Source organism: Octopus sinensis, linkage group LG8, assembly GCF_006345805.1.
Source record: "Octopus sinensis linkage group LG8, ASM634580v1, whole genome shotgun sequence".
NCBI lineage: Eukaryota > Metazoa > Mollusca > Cephalopoda > Octopoda > Octopodidae > Octopus > Octopus sinensis.
The window spans coordinates 101,386,779-101,395,241 of record NC_043004.1 but is presented as its reverse complement, the minus strand read 5'-3'; the positions used below and the strand labels follow the sequence as shown (position 1 = coordinate 101,395,241).

The 8,463-nt window shown below is 35.0% G+C and overlaps 1 long non-coding RNA gene across 1 annotated transcript in view; it reads left to right on the top strand.

Moving 5' to 3' along the window:
- The first annotated feature begins 317 nt into the window (after positions 1-317).
- LOC118764645 overlaps positions 318-8,463 on the top strand; it is a 24,586-nt gene continuing 16,440 nt past the window's right edge. The window contains exon 1 of the long non-coding RNA XR_005000463.1: positions 318-328. This is a non-coding gene — a long non-coding RNA (uncharacterized LOC118764645). The remainder of the gene's footprint in view (positions 329-8,463) is intronic.

The following is an 8,463-nucleotide window of genomic DNA, read 5'->3' as shown; positions in this document are numbered from 1 at the left end:
TTGTAGATTGAGTGTTTGGCTCACAATTATATGATAATAATGTCATGCTTCCAATTCCCAGACTGAGCAGCTTGATGAGTCCTTGAGCAAGTTGCTCTAGGTAACTCAGATGGAAATTAGGATGAGCTGAGTTCCGGTGCAGCTCTTTCTCCTTCTGGTGGTTACAACCTGGATGTGCCACTGAGTCAAAAAGGGGGGACGGTTGAGAATGTGTCTAAGTCTTCTTGTAACTATACAGGCACCAAAAACAAATAGAGAAAAGCTATGGTACATGTTACTAAGCTATACTCATTCGTGGGAGACAGCTGGGTCTCAGATGTATATGTATGTATATTATACAGAGAGAGAGAGAGAGAGTGTTTGTGTTTATTTGTTCTGAATGCTTGTGATGTATATATGGCTATTTGTAAAAGTATAGAAAAATCATGAAACATTTGCTGCTGAGGTAACTCTAGAGTGAGAGTAGAGTCAAATTTATTGTGATGTTAAATATATATGTGTGTGTGTGTGTGTGCATATGTAAGTATATATATGTGTATGTGTACATATGTATATATATATATATGTGTATGTGTGCATATGTATGTATATATATATACACATATATACACACATATACATGTATGTATAAATGTGCAAATGTGTGTGTATGTAATTATACAAATTATGATTTATCAATATCACAACATTAAATTATGTTATTACACACATGTGAGTGAGAACACTTTGAGATATTTTTGGTATCTAACATATGTCAGATACTGCGAGCACTGCTTCTGATTGGTCAATCCATGGTGATGACCCGAGGTCACGGTGACGGCACTACTTTTGTCATTCATAAGTTACAACTAAACTTCATTCATTACTTTCACGTGTGTTATGTATTTCTTGAACGTGAACTTGAATGTTAGCAAAATGTTAAACAGTATCAGTTATCAGTCATTTCACCTGAAAACTTAGCGCTATAAAGTCGGACTATCTTCCTGCAGCATGACATCTTTTACAGTTACACATTGTGACGTCACTGACGTGAAATCAAGCTGTATTCATGCGCGCTTCAACACGATGTGAAGAATTTAGTTATTGGGTTAATAAAATATGGTCGTTTATTTATGTGTAATAAATAAAATACCAAACTCATTCCCTATGGATACCGTATTTATTACAACTCGTGGCTTGTAAACGTATCTAACTCGCTTTCGCTCGTTAGATACGTTTACAAGCCACTCGTAATAAATACGGTATCCATAGGGAACTCGTTTGGTATTCTCTATTTATCACACATATTGTATATGGTAGAGAAGACAGCTGACCCCCAATAAACAACATTAAAACTGAAAAATTCTTAAAACTATCATTACAATCCTCTAGTTCTTGTGAAGACTATTTCATTCCTTTGTCTTCACTTTTGCAATTAAAGTCATGTATAATACTAATGCTAGATGGTTGGTATAAAAGGGTAGTTAGACTCGCCCAAAATAATAATGCTGGTGAAAAAGATATTTTGCTGTTTAAACATTAATAGCATTGACTTTAAAATTCATTTCATGTTAAAATAGTTTACTAATAATTATCATCGGATTTGACATCCACTTTTCCATGCAATTGGATGGATCAAATGTACTTCATTTAGGCTGGGTTTTTTAAAGGCCAGATGCCTTTCCTCATCTGTTAACGAGCAAGGTAATATTTCCCAACAGGTGGACATAATTTTAAGGAAGATTGAAAGCAATTAACACCTTTTGTATGAAGGTGATACTCAATTGCAACTATCACATGATATAAAAGTGACCAGAGACACAACAAACATACACGCATTCAGATTGCAGCTACCAAATCTACTTACAAGACCAGTTGACCCAAACAGTGAAACTGGAAAATGTGGTTGGGAAGTGACCACCATAACCACACACTCATGTTTATGCTTACTAAGTATATGCAGGTGGCACGTAAAAATCCCCCACTACACTCACGGAGTGGTTCGCGTTAGGAAGAGCATCCAGCTGTAGAAACATTGCCAGATAAGACTGGAGCCTGGTGCAGCCTTCTGGCTTCCCAGATCCCCGGTCGAACCGTCCAACCCATGCTAGCATGGAGAACGGACGTTAAACGATGATGATGATGATGATACAAATATAAGTAGAACATGGTTGGATGGTAGAAATATTATGTTTATAGCCTTTTCAGTGTCCAAATCCAACCAAAGTGAATACAGATTCCAATAATATACCAAATAACTCCAACTGAATACATACCTTCTCAACAATTTTATAGCTCTGTGTCATAGTAAGAAACTAATACTATACGTAAGATGATTGATTGATTAGTTAAAGGAAACTATAAAACACACACACAAATATTTGCCAGGCTCTCCATCAGTTATGAGAGCTAGTGTTCCAGTTGAATCCATTAGTGGACCAGCCTGCTTGTGAAATTAACATGCAAGTTACTGAACACTTCACAGACATGTATAACCCTTAATCTAGTTCCCAGGAAGATTCAACATGATACAGAATGTGACAAGGCTAGCTCGTTAACTACAATGTACAACTCAATTTTTCTAGCTGAGTGAACTGGAGTAAAGTGAGATAGCATCTTGTTCGAGGACACAACATACTGCTGGATATCAAACTCATGACCTTATAATCATGAGCTGAATATCCCTAACCACCTAGCCACGTACTTTCATATATATATATGTATTATATATATATTATATATATAGGCAAGTGACCAATGAAAGTATCACTCAGCACATTTGGTAGGAGTTACATATATTAATATAGCCAAACATCTAAAAGCAGTCTTGAAGTTGTCTCAAATCTCTCATACTTCTCTAATATCTGATAAGATGGATGTGCTCTACACACCACAAAACTGTCATTCAGAACTGCATGAAATTATATATATATCTATATATCTATATATATATCATGTGATCAGTGACCAACCAGGCTATCAGATGTTGCTACACAACGCTTGTCACAATGCTGTTTTTGCATTGTTTTAGCCTTCAAATGATGCCACCCCGCTGGCTAAGCGAGCAGGCCAACAAAAGAAAGAGTGAGAGAAAGTTGTGGCGAAAGAGTACAGCAGGGATTGCCACTAGACCCAGCAGGAGCCTCGTGGATCTTTAGATGTTTTTGCTCAATAAACAATCACAATGCCTGGTCTGGGAATTAAAACCGTGATCCTACAACCACGAGTCCGCTGCCCTAACCAATGGGCCATTGCGCTTCCACACATATATATATTTATATATATATATGTGTGTGTGTGATAAAATATTTTTTTTAATTTTAATTTTTTTAACCATTTAAAATTCAGTTTTTTTCCAGAGCAAGAAGGCAGAGCAGAGTTAAGTGTTCATAAACAAATATTGGCATATGAATTATTGGACTGCTTTTACAGCTGTATGTTTGGTCTTCCTGCTACTGAGCCCATGGTAGGATTGAGCATATTGTCAGTCATTCATAAAACATTTGTATTTTAAACAAACAAGTATGTGGGTTTTCTGTAATGAGTTGAGAAGCAGTGACAAGTGACAATTCTGTAAATTAATAATAGTATTTTGTAAGCAATCAGCATGTATTGACTAAAGAAAGTTAAATGATATTGGGGCATATAAACCTTCAATGGAAAAAAGTGGGTTTCCCATATGCATGAGATGTGAACCTACACCTCTATATTATAAGTGTACTACTATTACACCTATGTACCCATTCACTTCTTCCAATTAGCTTTTTTTTTTAAAGAAGTGTACATTTCCCATGTGTATGGGAAACCCACTTTTTAACCCTCGGGGGCTTACACACCCCAGTATCAAATTATTTTCTTAAGTCAATAAACAGCGATTGCTTATAAAATATTATTTACAGAATATTTATGTAGTTTTCGCTTGTCATCCAGGCAGACTGAGGCTAGTCAATTTACATTGATTTCCCAGGTGCACATCATCATTGTTCTTTAACATCCATTTTCCATGCTGGTATGGGTTGGATGGTTTGACCAGAGCTGGCAAGTAGGAGAGCTGCACCACATTCTAATCCGATTTGGCTTAGTTTTTATGGTTTGATGCCCTTCCTAAAATCAACCACTTTACAGAGTGTGCTGAGTTCTTTTTACATGGCCCTGGCATGGACGTTTTATATGTGGCACTGACAAGTGCTTTTTGTAGGTTACTAACACAGCTCTTGCAAGCCAATTCATAATATGATTTTAGCAAGGTTTAAGCTATACTACTTCACTGCTAGTTAAGGTTCTTATGTTATATAAACCATCTGCCATTAGCACTGTGCAGTGTGCATTGTCAAGACACTTAAGTGTTAATGGCTGAGTTTACATAACTCTAAATAGATTCGATGGGATGATATATAATTCACCAATTTAAATACCACAATTTTGGTTTCATTTTTTGGCTCAAGGCCAGCAATTCCAGGGGAAGTGGGTAAGTCTATTACACTGACTCCAGTGTTCAACTGGTACTTGTTTTATCAACCCTGAAAGGATGAAAGGCAAAGTTGACCTGGGCAGAATTTGAACTCAGAATGTAAAGACAGATGAAATGCCACTTAACATTTTGCACGGTGTATCAACAGTTCTGCCAGCTTACTATCAATAATTTGGTGGGAAAAAATAAGTGTGATAAGACACTGCTCTGTATTTCAACATCTTGAAGCTATAGAAAGCAGAGACAAACACTAAGCCCTATGGATATTTGGAACTATGAAAATGATTATTTATGCTGTAATTACTGTACGATACTATTATATTATGAAGTGTTAATAGGTTTGAGCTCATTATTCTTACTGAATCATGTCTCAGCAAATAGCCAAATTGTTAATCAGTGAATTTTTAAATAAAAGGCAAGAAAAACTTGGTTAATTTATTGCATTTTTTTTTCTTAAAATGATCAACTTTTATTATTTTGCTTTTATTATAAAATAAAATGAAAATCAAATCAGGTAAAAATCCACAACACAGATTAAAGGAGGGGGGAGAAGAGCAGGGGAGTGAAAAATTTAATGGGAGGGGAGGGGAAATGAGAAACAAATAAAACCCGATAAATATGAGAGCATGGTAAACTGTATAGATATATCATAAGCATGGTATATCTAACATACAAAACCATATATATATATATATATTATATATATATATATATATATATATATATATATATATATATAAAATGTATAATTCATTATATACCATAAGCCAGCAACATGTTATATCTAAATTTTAAAATCATATAAATATTACCATAAGCCAGCATGGTATAAACCTAATATATAAAATTATAGGTTATGCCATATCCATCAGCATAGTATATATATAATGTATAAAATTATACAGATACACTATGAGCAACCATGTGATTTCATACATACATACATACATATATATATATATATATATATATAAAATCACAGATCAGCAGTATAGTATAGCTTAATGTATATAAAAATCATTAATATACCATAAGTCACTATGTGGTATATCCATATAAAATTATCCATTATCAGTGTGTGTTAGGGTTGGAAAAACATTGATACTCAATAACAAAACAGTCAGTCCTTTTAAAGACGTATTTTTTTTTTCTGCCTTTATTTTTACTCATTTGTTAGAATGATTCCACAATTTTTTTGTTTACCTGTAAAGATTCAGATATAGCTGCACACAATAAGAGTTTAAGCAGTCAGCAGGATATCAGAGACTTGATGGTAGAAAAGGTAGGGTTAAGTTAGGGCATCATCGCAGAGTTTTTTTGCGCTTTTCTCTCTCTCTTTTCTTTTTTTAGAGTAGTAGGCTGAGTGCATAGATCTGATAGGGTGGGGAAGTCATAGAATATTTGATGTAAAGAAGGAAGAATCTGGAACTCGTAAAACAAATGCATACTATGTAATTTGTTTTTGTTTATGTGTGTATATTGTTTATCGTTTACTTGTTTCAGTCATTAAACTGTGGCCATGCTGGGGCACAGCCTTGAAGGGTTTAGTTGAACAAATTGACCCCATGGCTATTTTTCTTTTTTAAAATCTGGTACTTATTTCTATTGGTCTCTTTTACTAAACCACTAAGTTATGGGGGACGTAAACAAACCAGCACCAGTTGTTAAGTGATGGCAGTAGTGTGGGGAACAAACACAAAAGGACACACAACACATATATGACAGGCTTCCACACAGTTTCCGTCCACCATTCACAAGGCAGTGGTCGGCATGAGGCGATAGAAGAAGACATTTACTCAAGGTGTTGGGCAGTGGGACTGAACCCAAAACCACATGGTTGCAAAGTGGGCTCCTTAACCACATAAACATACCCGCACACACACACACACATATATATGTATATACTCTTTACTCCCTCTTTTACTTGTTTCAGTCATTTGACTGCAGCCATGCTGGAGCACCGCCTTTAATCGAGCAACTCGACCCCAGGACTTATTCTTTTGTAAGCCCAGTACTTATTCTATCGGTCTCTTTTGCCGAACTGCTTAGTAACGGGGACATAAACACACCAGCATCGGTTGTCAAGTGATGCTAGGGGGACAAACACACACACGCATATATACGACGGGCTTCTTTCAGTTTCCGTCTACCAAATCCACTCACAAGGTTTTGGTCGGCCCGAGGCTATAGTAGAAGACACTTGCCCAAGGTGCCATGCAGTTGGACTGAACCCGGAACCACGTGGTTGGTAAGCAAGCTACTTACCACACAGCCACTCCTATATATATATATATATCAGCAGTTGGACATTAAATTTGTTTACACAGACAAACAAGTAAGGTTTCTAGAGTAAGAGATACTGATCGACAGTTATAAACCGTAACTGATAATAGTTACATCTGTTTCAGTTTTGCTCGAAGCTACCAAATACATGTGTTTATATGTCATAAGCTACAAATTTATTGCTAACATTCTGCAGGATTTTAGTCGCCGTGGAAACAGCATCAGATATTTCTTGGTGAAGTATTTATCATTTAACTACATCAAGAGGACATTTAAGGAATAGTGCTGTTAGTATTGGTATAATTATCATTATTACTACTACTGCTAGAAAATGATATATTTAAAAGGTAAATCAGATGTTTATACTTTTAACCATAGCAACACGATATTTTACTATATACATTTCAACATATACACACATAATTTAAGACTTTGGGAAATAAAAACAGTGAGCCGCTTTGTTTGTTTTAGTGTGTGTGTGTGTGTGTGTGTGTGAATAAAATGCACCAACTTTTAGTTGGTTCATCAATGAAAGACTGTGTATCACTCTAAATTTATGTTTTAAAAATGAAAGATGATTTGAATCAAGGAATTATTTTTCTTTAGGTTAATTTCTGTTGTAAATGAGAAGTTATTGCTATTTCATCCCCTTTTTCTTAATAAAAAAGCATGTCACATGTTGAGATTGCTAACTCAATGAAGTCAACTTTAAAAACGAATACCTTGGGAAAGTAACCCATCCCTCTCTCATACATATATGTTAATAGATAATAAAAGTCAAGATAGACAAGGATTAAAAAAATAACAAAAGAACTACATGTAAAAGAAAACAAAATTATATTAAAATTAAAAAAAACAAACTTAAGCAATAATATTTTATAATAGCAGTAAAGGCAACTTTAATTCTTTGCCTGTCCCCGAGAATTACATGTGTTACAATAGAGACATAAGACCGAGATGATAGCCTACCAGCTGTGATGCACATTATGAATATTTTATGATATTTCATATGCAACAAAGAACATGTACATCTAGTAAGTAAAAGGGTCAGTGCATCAGATGTGTTAAACTTCTTAGGTACTCTCACACCGCTATAATACTAACACATTTTCTTATTTATCACCTGACAAATTTTCTTCCTTTAACATGGAAATGAAAGGAAACAAATCCATATAAATGTAAAGAAAACCTTCCAAGATGTAGAGATGTAGATAAGGCTTTGATCATTCAAATTCTAACAACAGTGACAGAATAACAAATAGGGATCTGACTGTAAACATCATCATCGTTTAACGTCCACTTTCCATGCTAGCATGGGTTGGACGTGTGACTGAGGGCTGGCGACACCAGATGGCTGCACCAGGCTTCAATCTTGATCTGGCAGAGTTTCTACAGCTGGATGCCCTTCCTAACGCCACAATTCCTAAACGATTAAAAATATTTTCTCAAGATGACAGACAAAAATGTTGATCTGCGTCAAAATCCAGAAACAATTGCTTTTTCACAATCAGTTTATTGGCCGTATTCTTTATTTTAGAATTTATAATTTTAGTCTATTCTTGTATCTACAGTTATCACAAATAACCACACACTCACACTTATGTCTATTTTACATCCATTTAAAAAATTTTTTTTATATACTAGCAAAAATGGTATGGATTTTGAAAATTTGGACATTTGCATATTGTTAGGGCAATTATATCTACAGTTGTTTGTCCTTAACCATGAAA